Here is a 15,610-nt window from a genome sequence, read left to right as displayed (position 1 = left end):
ATAAACAAAAAAAAAATACTTCCGGTGAGATATCTCAAATATCTCAGGTAGTCTTTTTAAAACAAATATTATGACAGCGAAGTCTCATAAACTGTAAGTGACCAAGACACAAAACTTACACGGATGATAGACATTTGATAGAAGATGTGTTTAACCGTTTTTATTTTGTCAACCGTCACTTCCGGTCCACACCGGAAGAGTTCAAACAATTCATGTTGTTTAAGAGATTTACTGCTTCTGTTTGACAAAGTAAGACAAATTGATAGTCAATTAAGTCCTGTTGTCTAATGGTTATGAAATACTGAGAGAAGCAATGTCTTACAGTTAAATTGATACATGTATATCAAAACGGAAGACCTTTTTGTTGCTTTTGCAACAAGAGTCTAGTTTATTATTATTATTATTATTTTTTTCCCCTTTTTTGTCCACAAGATTTCTCAGAGATGGATTGATAGATTTTCTTGAAATTTTCAGGACTGATAGAAAATGATAATATCTCTAGGCGTTTTTTTCATTTTGTCAAAATTCACTTCCTGTCGTCCGTTTCCTGTCCAGCGACAAAAAGCTATGGACAATGAAATCTCAGAAACCATAAAGACTTGAACCTCCAAACTTTGAGGGATGATAGACCTCTAGTTGTAGATGTGTTTAAACTATTTTGTTTTGTTCGTCGTAACTTCCGGTCGTCACCGGAAGCACTTCAAAAATTATGTTTTTACGCATTTTATTTGTTTAACTTAGAATTGAAATATAAGTATAAACGCTTTCATATGTCATCTATCCGATGATTAATAAACAAAAAAAAATTACTTCCGGTGAGATATCTCAAATATCTCAGGTAGTCTTTTTAAAACAAATATTATGACAGCAAAATCTCATGAAATGTAAGTGACCAAGACACGAAACTTACATGGATGATAGACATTTGATTGAAGATGTGTTTAACCATTTTTATTTTGTGAACCGTCACTTCCGGTCCACATCGGAGGAGTTCAAACAATCCAAGTTGTTTAAGAGATTTACTGTTTTTGTTTGACAAAGTAAGACAAATTCATAGTCAATAAAGTTCTGTTGTGTAATGGTTAAGAAATACTATCTTTCATTTTCATCGAACACTTCCGTTTGTCCGTTTCCTGTCCCGAGACAAAAAACCTTGATTCCTAGAGATCTCAAAAACGGTGACGACTTGAACAATCAAACTTTGTGGGATGATAGACCTATGTATGTACATGTGTTTACACAATTTTGTTTTGTTCGGCGTAACTTCCGGTCGTCACCGGAAGCACTTCAAAAATTATGTTTTTACGCATTTTATTTGTTTAACACAGAATTGAAATATAAGTATAAACGCTTTCATATGTCATCTATCCGATGATTAATAAACAAAAAAAAATTGCTTCCGGTGAGATATCTCAAATATCTCAGGTAGTCTTTTTAAAACAAATATTACGACAGCGAGATCTCATAAACTATAAGTGACCAAGACACAAAACTTACAGGGATGATAGACATTTGATAGAAGATGTGTTTAACCGCTCTAATTTTGTGAACCGTCACTTCCGGTCCACACCGGAAGAGTTCAAACAATTCAAGTTGGTAAAGAGTTTAACTGTTTTTGTTTGACAATGTAAGACAAATTGATAGCCAATTAAGTCCTGTTGTGTAATGGTTAAGAAATACTACTTTCATTTTCATCGAACACTTCCGTTTGTCCGTTTCCTGTCCCGAGACAAAAAACCTTGATTCCTAGAGATCTCAAAAACGGTGACAACTTGATCAATCAAACTTTGTGGGATGATAGACCTATGTATGTGCATGTGTTTACACTATATTGAAATGTTCGGCGTAACTTGCGGTCGTCACCGGAAGCACTTCAAAAATTTGGGTTTTTTTTCATATTTTATTCATTTTACATAAAATGAAAATATCAGTATATAATCTTACATATGTTATCTATATAATGTAAAATTAGCAAATAAATTTTACTTCCGGTGAGATATCTCAAATATATCTCTGTAGCTTTCCTTTATACAAATTTGATGTCCGCGAGATTTTTGTCACTGTAAGTGATTGAGACACGAAGCTCTCATGATTGATAGAAATTTGATTGGGGATGTGTTTAACGACTCTAATTTTGCCAACTGTCACTTCCGGTTCTTACTGGAAGGGTTCAAACAAATCATGTTTTTAACAAGTTTAACTAACTTTCTCGGGTGTTTCATCTAGCCTGATAAACAGTGATGTACGCTTAACAAATGTACGAGAAATACCACCTTCTGTTTTTATTAATCACTACTGTTTGTCTGTTTCCGGTCCCGAGACAAAAAATATTGTTTCAAAGAGATCTTAGATTTGGCAGAGACGTGAACAACCAAACTCTGAGGAAGGATTGACTTATGATTGTACATATGGTTAATATTTTTGTTTAGATCGGCGTTGCTTCCGGTCGTCACAGAAAGTACTTCAAAAATTTATTTCTTTTTCATTTTCGTTGTTTTACATGGAAGTAACGTCTGGATATATCATTCACAATAAATATCATATCTACTTTTTTTCTATGTGAGAGAAGCAATGTCTCACAGTTAAATGGATACATGTATATCAAAACGGAAGACCTTTTTGTTGCTTTTGCAACAAGTGTCTAGTTATTAAGGTCTTCCGTTTCCAACGGAAGACCTTATAGTGATTGTAATGTTTCTTATTATTATTATTATTATTATTTTTTTTTGTCCGTTTTTTGTCCACAAGATTTCTCAGAGATGGCTGGATGGATTTTCTTGAAATTTTCAGGACTGACAGAAAATTATAATTTCTCCAGGCGTTTTTTTCATTTTTTCAAAATTCACTTCCTGTCGTCCGTTTCCTGTCCCGCGACAAAAAGCTATGGACAATGAGATCTCAGAAACGATAAAGACTTGAACATCCAAACTTTGAGGGATGATAGACCTATAGTTGTAGATGTGTTTAAACTATTTTGTTTTGTTCGTTGTAACTTCCGGTCGTCACCGGAAGCTCTTCAAAAATTATGTTTTTACGCATTTAATATATTTCTCGGAGAATTGAAATATAAGTGTAAATGCTTACATATGTCATCTATCCGATGATTAATAAACATAAAAATTCTACTTCCGAAGAGATATCTCAAATATCTCATGAAGCCTTTTTTTAAAGTAAATGTTTGAACCCCGAGATCTCAGAAACTGTAAGTGATCAAAACACGAAACTTACAGGGATGATAGACATTTGATGGAAGATGTGTTTAACCATTTTTATTTTGTCGACCGTCACTTCCGGTCCACACAGGAAGAGTTCAAACAAATCAAGTTTTTTAAAAAGTTAACTCGATTTTTCAGAGATGCATGGATGGATTTTCTTGAAATTTATAGGACTGATAGAGAACGAAAATATCTCTAGGCATTTTTTTTCATTTTTTCAAAATTCACTTCCTGTCGTCCGTTTCCTGTCCCGAGACAAAAAGCTATGGACAATGAGATCTCAGAAACGATAAAGACTTGAACATCCAAACTTTGAGGGATGATAGACCTATAGTTGTAGATGTGTTTAAACTATTTTGTTTTGTTCGTCGTAACTTCCGGTCGTCACCGGAAGCTCTTCAAAAATTATGTTTTTACGCATTTAATATATTTCTCGGAGAATTGAAATATAAGTGTAAATGCTTACATATGTCATCTATCCGATGATTAATAAACATAAAAATTCTACTTCCGAAGAGATATCTCAAATATCTCATGAAGCCTTTTTTTAAAGTAAATGTTTGAACCCCGAGATCTCAGAAACTGTAAGTGATCAAAACACGAAACTTACAGGGATGATAGACATTTGATAGAAGATGTGTTTAACCGTTTTTACTTGGTTGACCGTCACTTCCGGTCCACACAGGAAGAGTTCAAACAAATCAAGTTTTTTAAAAGTTTAACTCGATTTTTCAGAGATGCATGGATGGATTTTCTTGAAATTTATAGGACTGATAGAGAACGAAAATATCTCTAGGCATTTTTTTCATTTTTTCAAAATTCCCTTCCTGTCGTCCGTTTCCTGTCCCGCGATAAAAAGCTATGGACAATGAGATCTCAGAAACGATAAAGACTTGAACATCCAAACTTTGAGGGATGATAGACCTATAGCTGTAGATGTGTTTAAACTATTTTGTTTTGTTCGTCGTAACTTCCGGTCGTCACCGGAAGCACTTCAAAAATTATGTTTTTACGCATTTTATTTGTTTAACACTGAAATGATATAAAGGTATAAACGCTTTCATATGTCATCTATCCGATGATTAATAAACAAAAAAAATTACTTCCGGTGAGATATCTCAAATATCTCAGGTAGTCTTTTTAAAACAAATATTATGACAGCGAAGTCTCATAAACTGTAAGTGACCAAGACACAAAACTTACACGGATGATAGACATTTGATAGAAAATGTGTTTAATCGTTTTTATTTTGTCGACCGTCACTTCCGGTCCACACCGGAAGAGTTCAAACAATTCATGTTGTTTAAGAGATTTACTGCTTCTGTTTGACAAAGTAAGACAAATTGATAGTCAATTAAGTCCTGTTGTCTAATGGTTATGAAATACTGAGAGAAGCAATGTCTTACAGTTAAATTGATACATGTATATCAAAACGGAAGACCTTTTTGTTGCTTTTGCAACAAGAGTCTAGTTATTATTATTATTATTATTATTTTTTTTTGTCCGTTTTTTGTCCGCAAGATTTCTCAGAGATGGCTGGATGGATTTTCTTGAAATTTTCAGGACTGACAGAAAATTATAATATCTCCAGGCGTTTTTTTCATTTTTTCAAAATTCACTTCCTGTCGTCCGTTTCCTGTCCCGCGACAAAAAGCTATGGACAATGAGATCTCAGAAACGATAAAGACTTGAACATCCAAACTTTGAGGGATGATAGACCTATAGTTGTAGATGTGTTTAAACTATTTTGTTTTGTTCGTCGTAACTTCCGGTCGTCACCGGAAGCTCTTCAAAAATTATGCTTTTACGCATTTAATATATTTCTCGGAGAATTGAAATATAAGTATAAATGCTTACATATGTCATCTATCCGATGATTAATAAACATAAAAATTCTACTTCCGGTGAGATATCTCAAATATCTCATGAAGCCTTTTTTAAAGTAAATGTTTGAACCCCGAGATCTCAGAAACTGTAAGTGATCAAAACACGAAACTTACAGGGATGATAGACATTTGATAGAAGATGTGTTTAACCGTTTTTATTTGGTTGACCGTCACTTCCGGTCCACACAGGAAGAGTTCAAACAAATCAAGTTTTTTAAAAGTTTAACTCGATTTTTCAGAGATGCATGGATGGATTTTCTTGAAATTTATAGGACTGATAGAGAACGAAAATATCTCTAGGCATTTTTTTCATTTTTTCAAAATTCCCTTCCTGTCGTCCGTTTCCTGTCCCGCGATAAAAAGCTATGGACAATGAGATCTCAGAAATGATAAAGACTTGAACCTCCAAACTTTGAGGGATGATAGACCTATAGCTGTAGATGTGTTTTAACTATTTTGTTTTGTTCGTCGTAACTTTCGGTCGTCACCGGAAGCTCTTCAAAAATTATGCTTTTACGCATTTAATGTATTTCTCGGAGAATTGAAGTATAAGTATACATGCTTACATATGTCATCTATCCGATGATTAATAAACATAAAAATTCTACTTCCGGTGAGATATCTCAAATATCTCATGAAGCCTTTTTTAAAATAAATGTTTGAACCCCGAGATCTCAGAAACTGTAAGTGATCAAGACATGAAACTTACAGAGATGATAGACATTTGATAGAAGATGTGTTTAACCGTTTTTATTTGGTCGACCGTCACTTCCGGTCCACACAGGAAGAGTTCAAACAAATCAAGTTTTTTAAAAGTTTAACTCGATTTTTCAGAGATGCATGGATGGATTTTCTTGAAATTTATAGGACTGATAGAGAACGAAAATATCTCTAGGCATTTTTTTCATTTTTTCAAAATTCCCTTCCTGTCGTCCGTTTCCTGTCCCGCGACAAAAAGCTATGGACAATGAGATCTCAGAAACGATAAAGACTTGAACATCCAAACTTTGAGGGATGGTAGACCTATAGCTGTAGATGTGTTTAAACTATTTTGTTTTGTTCGTCGTAACTTCCGGTCGTCACCGGTAGCACTTCAAAAATTATGTTTTTACGCATTTTATTTGTTTAACACTGAAGTGATATAAAGGTATAAACGCTTTCATATGTCATCTATCCGATGATTAATAAACAAAAAAAATTACTTCCGGTGAGATATCTCAAATATCTCAGGTAGTCTTTTTAAAACAAATATTATGACAGCGAGAAGTCTCATAAACTGTAAGTGACCAAGACACAAAACTTACACGGATGATAGACATTTGATAGAAGATGTGTTTAACCGTTTTTATTTTGTCAACCGTCACTTCCGGTCCACACCGGAAGAGTTCAAACAATTCATGTTGTTTAAGAGATTTACTGCTTCTGTTTGACAAAGTAAAATAAATTGATAGTCAATTAAGTCCTGTTGTCTAATGGTTATGAAATACTGAGAGAAGCAATGTCTTACATTTAAATTGATACATGTATATCAAAACGGAAGACCTTTTTGTTGCTTTTGCAACAAGAGTCTAGTTTCTACTTACTTATCATTAAAAAAATTGAGTAAATTTCATCTTCAGCTATTTTGTCTTCTATCATTGTTTATAGCTATACGATGGGAATAAGGAGGCATCAATTATCTTTCAAATTACTAAGAATAGCAACTCTTACACACCAATATTTTGTTTCGTTACACCATGGACATAAAAACATGTACAGACAAACTTGATCTCGCTGAAAATTATTGTTCATATATTTTCTTCGTCTTTTTGTTTGAGAGAGGTATTTTACTTACCTTTTATCTCTTGACCCTATTATTTTAATAAAAAATGGTCTTACTACCTTACAAAACCTATTTAAAGTCGCAAACTCTGAGTGGGAACAGTCAAATAATGTGAAAAAATCAACTTATAAACTTTCTAAATTTTTAAGATTTTGTTAGAATTAACTGTTTATGTGCCAATATGTATGCTAATATATATCCAAAGGTAGCACAAAAGTGAAACTTGGCAAAAATCAAGGATTATACTTTCTAGTGCCCTTGAACAACCCAATACCACCTTTTTTGAGAATGACCCATATATGTTTCGGGAAAATAAATATTTAAGTCAGTAATTGTATAAGGGTAAATTATTTCGTTATATGTACATGATCATCTATAATTTAGGAAATTATTTGCAGTGACAACATGTATATATATTTACATGTATATGATTTAATATCATATAATTGTACGAAATATTTAATTTACAGTCATCAACGCATGCTCATGTTTGTACACATATGTATATACGTATATAACGCACGTTCTATTTTATGACCCCTATTACATATACTGTATATGTACATCGAAGTTCTAGATTATGACCCTCTGTTATGACCCTAGAATTGTAGCGTGTCGGTAACACGTGGCATGGTAAATGAGGATTACATATTACACGTGGTCTAGATTATAACTGCAGTTTATGCTAGAGATAATCTATAATGGGAATTTTTTTCTGTACCTTAATTGCTTCGCCACGGCCCATGCTCGAAACTTGAATATCATTGGCATGGCGAGCTTTTATAACCAGATAGCCGTATTCTGATCACTCTTTGTCTTAATTATGAACCCCAAGGGATATTAGAACCATTTTAACAAGACCTTGGACTTTCGGTAGGTTGTGACTATGTTATATCGCTGGTTTCAAGTGAAATATACACAGATCTAGATTGCGTAGTCTTATAGCTTAAAAGCCAGACATATCTTAAATTGTTGATTTCAAAGAGCCATGGCTGATTCGCCAGAAATGAAATAGACAGGCCTACGTCACAATGCTATTTGATGCAACCATCAAGATCCTGTTAAAATGGTTCTACCATACCATTTTAAAACCACATTAGTTACCTGGGTCTCGGAAAATATATTTCTAGACGAAGTTATATATTTATTTTGTATGTTCAATGTTTTGTTCTAAAATGAAGTGCGCAGATACATGTATTTACTCAAGTTGACATTTATTTCCTGAAACAAATTTCTTAAATAGATATATATCCAGGCATTGAACTGAAACATTATTTACATGTAACAGTATATATAGATAATTCTTGTTGTATTCGTCAATAGAGAGGAAATAATATGTATATACATGTACGGATTTGTAATAGGGGATATGACCTCAATCCTAACTACCAACCACGTACCAAATTTATGAGCTGTTTGTCCCGTTGACCCTGTGTTGAATCAATTTATTAAAAGCCTACATATGTATGTATTTATGTAGTATACAGCTACGGGGGATATACCAGACCACAATGGCGATATAATCCGCAATTTAACACATGTATGTACAAAGACTTCGAGCCGGTTTTATTTTAATGAAAAATGTCCTCTTACTGAAACAGAAGATTTAAAGAATGTATACTAAGGTTTTATTTAAATTTTTAGTTTAAGATAGAATTTTATTTTCGTTCGATTCTAACTTGATGTCCACGTACAAATGTGGACCCATGTAGGAATATGGGTGGTGATAATGTAGTTAAAAATAATCATTTGTGTATGACGATGAATGATATTCATTTATTTATTTAAAATATTTGATACAAGTTTGTGTGTTTTGTATAAACAAATCGCCTGCGTACTTTAATTGTGGTTATACATGAAATTCAAAAATAGTTACATGAAATATAAACGTAACTTTAACATGCATTTCCAAAGAAAATGCATGTTTGTAAAGCCAAAATCCATCTTATACAATGGACTGTGTTTTTCCTTTATGAAAACTAAAAATACTCCATAGCCCTTTACAGTATACTTTAAAACTGTGTTAACTGCAACTTATGTGATTGCAATCGGATCAGACAAGTTAAAGTTGCCACAAAACACCATAAATTTTCTGATAAAAAAGAAATAAATTAATGTCATTGCAACGAATTATGAAATCTGTGTTTGAATTAAAAAAAAAAAAACCCGGTTTAAGTATAGATCAGTGCATGGCTATGAATGATTTCAGTTAATAGAAGAAAATAATAGAGTTTTCTCCCTTTGTTTACTTATATATATGTGTGTATTTTAAATGATACAGCGGATGCTCCAAACTTATAGTTAAAAGATTTTTTTTTAAGTCAAGAAGAGGAGTACTGTAGATGATGTTACCCAGCAGCCCTTAAAAATAGTATCCCATGAATGTAACCGATGTTTATTATGGAACAATTTTATGATTCATCTGATATTAAATGCGAATTAGACAGTTATTAGTTGTCCTGCTAATTTATATAAACCGACGCAAATTTCTGATACCGCTATATACTAAAGTTTCATTCACGTAAATCAATTTTTCACGTAATAAAACAATGGGCCACGTGTTGAATTTCGCAACTTTAAAAGTTCCGATAATCAAGCTTATACTTTTCGCTGCCTTGCTTAAGGAATTTCATGTCCTTTTTATCTCAAGGTCATAAGCTCGGCTCTTTGAGATACTGAGAGAATATCGTAAAAACAAATCGCGGGAATGCGTGATTGCGAAGTGAACACACAGTGTACGACCTATAAAAATACCGATACACTAATTCAAATTTTCATCGTATCGTCGGCTGAAGTAACACGATTACCCGACACAGGTATATCAGACGACACGGAGCAGTCACATTAATTTCTAAGAACACCAATATCTTCAAAAGTTAGTTAATTAGCAGTCGGTGAGTCGTCGCTCGATTATCGGACGATGAGTCGCGATTTGATTTTTGAGGTCGGTCGATTACAAAGTCAATTTCGCAATTACTGAATATTCATCTGTAATAACGTGGACATGGCCGCTTCAAATTCTAATGCATGGCGTCGTCTGCCTGATCGCCGCCTATCGACCGATAGACGGTAGATGTTTAACGTATAATCTTCATATGTTCGGTCGTCCCTCAGCCATTTTGTCAAAATCGTCCAATAGAGCAGTCAACCCACGGTCGATTTTCGGTGTATGCCGGCCGACATTTAAGAAAATTCCAAATGCCTAATTGTCGACCGACCAACGACACTCAGACATAACAAACTATCTGCCAATGGTCGGACGATGATCGAGGGTTGCTCGACGGACTATTCAACGATCGACTGTTTCAACCATAGAAATCGGCCAATGACGCAGAAAAGAATGAAACTTTGCCCGACGGACACAACATTGATCGGTCGACGAAATAAAAGAGGTCGATATCGGCCAAAGACAACGGATGATGAACTGCCGACTGTCGTTCGATTAATTTTTATTTTTGCCTTTAAAAAACTCGTCGGACGTTGGTCGTTTTTAGCTCACCTGAGCTGAAAGCTCAAGTGAGCTATTCTGATCACATTTTGTCCGTCGTCCGTCTGTCCGTCCGTCTGACCGTCTGTAAACTTTTTACATTTTGAACTTCTTCTCTAAAACCGCTTATCCAATTTCAACCAAAGTTGGCACAAAGCATCCTTATGGGAGGGCGAATATAAATTGCAGAAATTAAAGTCCGATCTGTATTCAAAGCGCAGAAAACCTTGAAACTGTAGAAAAAGGGGGTGCATTTTTAAAAATCTTCTTCTCAAGAACTACCGAGGCAAATTCAACGTAGTTGAGCATAAATTATCCTTATGGGAAGGAAAATATAAATTGCAAAAATTAACGGGTAATTCTGTTTCAAATCTGAGTTATTACGAAAATAATGATAAAGGAAAGGCGTGTTTCAATCAGTTTAGTTCGGCATCCGGTAAAATTTGTAGGCAAGACTTGGACTGGGCAAAACAAAAGATTGGCAGTTATTAATCTGCCAATCTTATTAAAATTTCAGGATATTTGATGGACTATAGTATATTTGTATTCGCTGTAAATATTGCTGCATGCAAAATAATGCGTATTTGGAATTGACGATTGCCGATCTGCCCCGGCTTTTATTTTGCCACGGCCCGGGTTTGCATACCCATTTTACCAAGACTCGTATTCCATACTTCTAAAACGAGGTTCTTTGTTTAAAGCAGCCATGACATTATACGAAAAAGGGTCGATCTTACTATGATGAATCTGCTTGTTGTGCAAAAGTTCGCGTATGAAGGGGAATTTTGAAACATGCAAAATATATTGGTGCTGATTTTGTGAAGTAAATTGAGGCTAAATATTTCAATGCGTTGACAGTTTTCACACATGACGTTGGTGTTAGCTTGTTCTGATTTTCGTTTCGTTTTCATTATTTACGCTTTGTAACCTGGAAACTATCGTCTGTATTTCGTGATTTTTACGTATCAAATCAAACATATACTTCGGTAAATCAAACAGTTAACTGTTTACCTGCGCAAATTAAGCAACATCTGATGTAGGGGTACTGAAATACAATTCATTCTATCGGTAATTCGGCATTATCTTTTGCGTAATGGTAGATTAATGCAATAGGTTTTGTTGAGATGCTCGGCATTTTCTCGAGTTTATTCAGTTTAAATAGAGTTTGATATCGCTGACGGAAATATGTAGGTATATACATGTATATATATGATTCATTTCGAAAAAATAAATTGTGTTCTTTATTTGTTATAGTGCATGTTTCTTGTATTTAATTGTTTACAATTTCTATTTACTAACCATATTTGAGTGTTAAGCTTCGAATTATAAGCAAGATACAAAGATTTGCTCACAATTCTATGTTTGTACACAGATCTTAAAAACTAAAGATTAAAAAAGTAAAAAATTTGTCAATATTTATTAAGAAAATTCTGTTCTTCCAGAAACCAACTTTAGCAACTTATTGTATTGTAAACTTAATCTTTTTAGCTCACCTGAGGGTGGGGCCACAATGGGGGGGGGGGGTCGAAGTTTAACAAATGAATATATAGAGTAAATCTTTAAAAATCTTCTTCTCAGAAACTAATCAGCCAGGAAAGCTGACACTTGTGTGGAGGCATCCTCAGGTAGTGTAGATTCAAATTTGTGAAAATCATGACCCCCGGGGGTAGGGTGGGGCCCCAATGGGGGGTCGAAGTTTAACATATGAATATATAAAGTAAATCTTTAAAAATCTTCTTCTCAGAAACTAATCGGCCAGGAAAGCTGATACTTGTGTGGAAGCATCCTCAGGTAGTGTAGATTCAAAGTTGTGAAAATCATGACCCCGGGGTAGGGTGGGGCCACAATGGTGGGTCGAAGTTTTACAGAGGAATATCTAGAGTAAATCTTTAAAAATCTTCTTCTCAGAAACTAATCAGCCAGGAAAGCTGAAACTTGTGTGAAAGCATCCTCAGATAGTGTAGATTCATAGTTATGAAAAGCATGACCCCCGGGGGTAGGGTGGGGCCACAATGGGGGATCGAAGTTTTACATAGGAATATATACAGTAAATCTTTAAAAATCTTCTTCTCAGAAACTAATCAGCCAGGAAAGCTGACACTTGTGTGGATGCATCCTCAGGTAGCGTAAATTCAAAGTTGTGAAAATCATGACCCCCGGGGGTAGGGTGGGGCCACAATGGGGGATCGAAGTTTAACATAGGAATATATAGAGTAAATCTTTAAAAATCTTCTTCTCAGAAACTAATCAGCCGGCAAAGCTGAAACTTGTGTGGAAGCATCCTCAGGTAGTGTAGATTCAAAGTTGTGAAAATAATAACCCGTGGGGGTAGGTTGGGGCCACAATGGGGGGTCGACGTTTAACATATGATTATATAGAGTAAATCTTTAAAAATCTTCTTCTCAGAAACTAATTAGCCAGGAAAGCTGAAACTTGTGTGGAAGCATCCTCAGGTGGTGTAGATTCAAATTTGTGAAAATCATGACCCCTGGGGGTAGGTTTGGGCCACAATGGGAGGTCGATGTTTTACATAGGAATAAGCATCCTCAGGTAGTGTAGATTCAAGGTTGTGAAAATCGTGATCCTCAGGGGTAGGGTGGGGCCACAATCGGGGGTCAAAGTTTAACAAAGGAATATATAGGGTAAATCTTTAAAAATCTTCTCAGAAACTAATCAGCCAGATGATTCTTTATAATTGTTAAGACTTTGGCCCCAGGACAATTCTTTGGCCTCACGAGAAGGTTCAGAGTTTGATGTACGTTTATATCCCATATATAAACTATTGTTAAGGATCTTTTTGAGAACTGCAATACTCAACATATGATATGACTATAAAATCATCCTGTTAGAAAAGGGACTAATGATTATAAACATAAGAATATCCAGGGGAAAATGGATTTTATATATACAGGATCTACATGTATTATTGTACATTGTCCAGATAGTTTGTATTATGACTCCATTAAGCTGATTTTATCATACCTATTGTTCCTGAGGTGAGCGATGTGGCCCATGGGCCTCTTGTTTGAAATGTGACTGGAATTTTAGACCTTTATACTCTTAATTTGTAGATATGTGGGATTTATCAAGAGAACCAATTAGCTGCCGGTCTAGCTTCCGGTCTGGAAAAAAAATCGGATGGACGACCTGGAACCTACAGTTTCATACGTGTTAAAAAGTTGCAATTTACGGCACACAAAAAACTGCGCTGATTTTGGATTGATTAATCCTTATTTCCTTTAATTTTGAGATCCTTAGCATTAATTAATTTAGAAAACACATAAAATTCCTGTTTTTTGTTTGGGTTTTTTCATCTCTCTGCCTTCTTCTTTAATCAAATATCAAGCCCGTTTCTTTTTCATTCCAGTTTAACGAAAATAAGTTCAGAAAAAAGAAAAAAAGTTCGTAAAAATGATCAAAAATATATGTTTCTACATATAAATCCAATAAATGTGTCAAAATACTTGCGCCTGCGCAGAGTATTATCTGAATATATTATACCACGATCGGTATTATGAAAGAGGTACATATGTATATGATTATAATTATTCATATGTCTTGGTTAAGTACCTACCGAAATTTCTAAAAACCGACACTTGAGTTCGCTTCGAGAATACGATGTTTACTCCTAGCAATATGTTTATAGCCTATACTGATGCAGATTAAAGTATCTATGGTCTCATAGTTATAAAATATACCGAACTGCAAGGTTAGAATAAGAAAAATAGGCACATGGATCATACAACGTATCATATGATTGTTTAATGGCGGACAGAACACTATAAGGGATGTGCATGGCGTGTTGATATCATTGGTTTATGCAGTCAATGAGGCTTCTGGATTCACTCAACAACTCCCGAGTATTCCGCTACATGTACAGAGAGGTACAGAAATACCCAGAGATTTCAGCATGTGACCAAGAATCGGAGGAAGAAAGCTAGTGTAGGCTAAGATTGTTCAGGCTAACTCCTTAAGGTGGTATGGGACACTTCCATGTTGTGACGTATTGTTTATCAAAATAAACAATATAATAAAGTGTAATTAAATAGTAGTTTCTTTCCCAATAATGTCACCTAAAAGCATAGCGCAGTGGGTTAGAGGGTTTATTACGAATCTCTAAGTAATGAGTTCGAATCCCGCTGGGGGGTTTTACAATGTTTACATCTCCAAATATTTTTAAAAGCTATTTTTTGGTTAAATGTTGGAAAATTTGAAATTTCTAAACCTGTGAAAGTATTTCAATTAGAATGTACTTTATTCCACATTAACATCGACAGATATCCTGTACCACCTTAGAGGTTTCATTATATCTATGTCCCTATGTCAATCAGTCATTTCAAAAATTCTCAAATCATATATACAACGTGTATAAAAATTTTCATGTATTTAAAAAAGCATTGAAAAAACTAGATCTCACGTAGTTTTAGCGGATCACTAGTATTCAAGTACATTTAATACAATTTTGTTGGAAGTAACTTCATTAAGAATTTAGCATAGTATATGAGTAAATCTTTATGATTTACATAATTCGTGCTAATTCAATGATACTTCTACATTTCAATGTGAATGGCCTCATATAAACCTCAATTTTTTAATATTTCGTTGATGTAAAAAGACGAAAGCAAGTCCCCCCCTCCCCCCTTTTTTTTAAATGGGCAAAACAGATCATGCACCTGGAATAAATCAGTTGTTTAGAATGACAGGTATGCCTCGCCTGATGGAACTCGCAGACTATAATAACTGTGCGAGATGGTGATGTATAATTACACGTAACGCAGTGCGCCTGAGTGACACAGACAGGAAACAGAAGCCTTTAGATAACCATCGCTAACTAAAGCGTCTGATTGACTGTATCAGAAAGAAGCGGAAGTTCACCGTCTAATTTACAAAGATCACGCATCAGTTAATTTTAGGTGGTGATAAATTTTTCTAAGCACGATACCTCTGCAAATAGATAATTCGTTGTTATTGTAAGTGTCATTGGTTCTGAAAATAAGATAGTGCGATCAAAGTCGGCAAAATTTTAATGTAAAGGGAAACACCGCTTCTATCTTGTACATTTTTTTGTACAAAGCTGAGGCGATTTGATTCAAAATATCAATTGAAAAGAGGTAGAACTTTTTTTACATTGGCAGATATATCTATCGTTTGCTGTATAGGCAATGCATACCGATTTTTAAGTTTTGGCTTGAAGGCGAAC

This window comes from Crassostrea angulata, chromosome 5 (assembly GCF_025612915.1).
Source record: "Crassostrea angulata isolate pt1a10 chromosome 5, ASM2561291v2, whole genome shotgun sequence".
In the NCBI taxonomy this organism is placed as follows: Eukaryota; Metazoa; Mollusca; class Bivalvia; order Ostreida; family Ostreidae; genus Magallana; species Magallana angulata.
Note: the sequence above shows the minus strand (reverse complement) of the source record.